The following is a 3187-nucleotide window of genomic DNA, read 5'->3' on the forward strand; positions in this document are numbered from 1 at the left end:
GCCCGGGCCCGGGCCTGCGCCTTGGCCTGTGCCACCCGCGTCTAGCGGTGCGGATGAGGCCCGTATGACGCCGGCCCTTGTCCACGTGCGCTCCTGCCTCTCCAGAGCGCGGGTTCCGAGGCGCGGCAGCTGTGCCACCAGTCTCAGAGGGCCGGGTGGATCTGCGGTGTGTGCCCGAGTGCCTTCCACAACAGCCATTCAGGGAAGATGTCACTAGAAGAGCTCTGAGTTGCTCTGCAGGCCTCCCAGATACCCACAAATGAGACACGAGTGCCTTTTTCTGTGACCCCTCGTTTAGATGATGTCTCTACAGATCTCGTACTTACTTGTTATTGTCAAACCTTGCTGCTAAGGAAAGCATTTCATTCAGGAGTGTGCAGTCATTCTTGCCTAAGGATGCAAAAAGCACTGAATTGCTTGACAGCTTCATGTGTACATTCTGATTGACATTTTTTTCTCAAGTATAGAAATAAAAGTACATCTGTTGGGAAGAGGTGAGCTGTGTGTAAACCTGCTTGCTACTGCAGTGTGTTTGCACAGGTCCTCATAACCCAATCCCTTCTCTCAGAGTTGTAACCTACAGGCACTGATGTAGGTACCATTTCAGCTGGCAGCTACAGATGTGTAATGAGATCAGTACTGAGGTGGGGAATATGCTGGATATATTTGGCTATTTGGACCCAAAACATAAGAGGCTTATATCATTCTTTCACAGTTGTCCCAACTGTGGTTTCAAGGAACAATATTAAATGATTATATGGACCCAAGAAAAAGATGTCAGTAATTGGTAATACTAGGTGCCCTGGGAGACCATGTTGAGGTTGAAGGGCATGGTGGACCTTCATTCTGAGGGAATGCAAAAAGCAATTCAATTTTTTTATGGAGCATGACAGCTGAAAGAATAAAAGCCATAAACTGGCACAGCAACCAGATGGAAAACTTGAGCAAAATTTAACTTGTAAGAGGAGTTTCTCTTGCAATTGGAGAAAATTAAGAAGCTGAGGCACCAACTAGTTTACAGTTGTATGTGAGAAGCATAAAGCTGCCAGAAAACACAGAGCAATTGAAAGAATAAATTGGTTTGACCTCAAGAAGGAGCTTGAACTTGGAAAATATAAGCAAGGAAATTAGCACTTGTTATTAGATCCTCATGCTCTTTAGCAATAAACAGGATCATATCACATACATCTGATTCTCTTCTATGTTGTTCTTCCAAATATTGGCTAATTACCTGGGCCAGAGACACAAGAATAAAGTCTTTAACTGGGGATGAAGCTATATTGGAATGAAGGTGTACTGTGACATTGTATCATAGATCCATTGATTCATTCTCCCTGAAGGAAGAGCTTTACAAATCAAAGTAATTTTTACAACACTGCAACTAGTTTGTAGCACGGATTGGCAACATTTTGACTCTGCTCACTACCTGCACATGAGGTCCTGATAACTGTGCTTGCGAAGTGTGGAAATCTTCATGTTAGCTGCTAAAAAAAGATGTTATTTCACGAGAGGAGAGGTACATGCTGGATCATGCCCTTGCAGGACACCTCTCAGTCTTACAGGCAGAGGAAATTGGGCTAGAGGGAAGTATAACATGACATTCAATTGGGAAACGCAGTCTTGAAAATGAATGTTCCTGAATTTAAAAGAAGTGCTTATTCCAGTATAGCCCTTGATTGTGTGTAGATTTTGGGTTTTCCTCTTTCTCCTCAGCTCCTCCTAAGCCCTCTTCTCATCTAGCTGTGATGTCTTGCCTTTCAGAGGTGCTGCAGGGTTGGAGGCATCCTGGGCTCTGTGACTCATTTGATGCTTAATGGCTCTGTGATGCTGCCCTCCCAATGGTGTCAGGTCTTCCCATGTTTACTTTCCCCCATCAGGCCTGGTCTACCTTTCTTCTGCCCAAGGGCACCCCCCACCAGGGATTGTCATTTAATGTACATTTTGCACAGCAGCTTTTACAGCAGAGACCCAGCTTGGTTAGACTCTACTCATTGTCATGGTGACATTGCCTAAAAATAAGAGGTAACAAATCTGCTGAAGAGATAATAAAAATAAACATTTTCTTATCCATGAATAACAGCAATCTTTGGATCATAATGAATATCTAAAAAAAGTGCATTGTGGTTAAATATTGCAAAGAACGTAAGACGGTGTTCTCCAGTGTCATATTGTACATTATACAATTCACAGCCTATATTTCATAAATTATCAGTTTATTGTGTTGACAGAGCTGCCAGAAGCCAATCCTACTCAATATAATGTCTTTCATTTTCTGATCAAGATGTTTTAAATATTAAACAAGTTTAGTACACTTTAGATGATACTTTCTACCTGCCTCTGAATCTTGTCAGAGTTGCTTAGCTGCAAAGCAGAAAGTGACACAGTTTTGGGTCAGTGTAAATAGAGAAGCGAGACACTGAGGAGTAAACATGTCACTGATTACATGGGAAAAGAGGTACTAAGTTAAACCAGTGTCAGTCTAGAAATAATGATCTGATGGTAGACAGAAGCCTTTAGGGAAAGGAAAGCCTATCCTACCAGGGAGGCTGGACTGGGAGATGATCATAAAACTCATCATTTCAGAGGGTGATTTGAAGTTGATGGTGCTGCAGCTGGACAGGGATGAATGACCCCCCCATCTAAGGCGGTCTGTGTATCTGTGTATCTCTGTTTTCACAACCCTTTCCCATGACAGAACAACTTGTGCCACTGGGCCCCCACTTCTCACCTGCAGCTCTGTTCCTGGAGCTCTGCTGTCATGGGCTGCTGTGGAGATTCAGTCCACTTTCTGGAAATACTGAGGGATTTGAGATGAAAACAAGCCAAAAATCTGGTTCCAAAAGAAGTGCCTAAATTCATATGTATAGATATAAATATATAAATATATAAAGATGCCCATATAAATTATAAATAATGCACATATATTGTAAATACTCAATTGCTTATAATATAATAATAATGTGTTATATACACACACACACTGTGTATTCCTTTCCACCCAAAATCTATATTTTCGTATCTTATTTACAGGGAACCCCCTCAGCAGTCCAGGGTGGAATAAGTAAGGTCTGGCTGGTATAGATAATTGCTCTGTTATAAGCAATGACTCTGGCCCCCTTCCAGCAAACATATATGGGTGAGCAAAAGGGTCACTGCTTCACATATGTGATAATCCCATCGGGGGGGG

Source organism: Athene cunicularia (assembly GCF_003259725.1).
Source record: "Athene cunicularia isolate RWA chromosome 1 unlocalized genomic scaffold, athCun1 chr1_part2, whole genome shotgun sequence".
Lineage (NCBI taxonomy): Eukaryota > Metazoa > Chordata > Aves > Strigiformes > Strigidae > Athene > Athene cunicularia.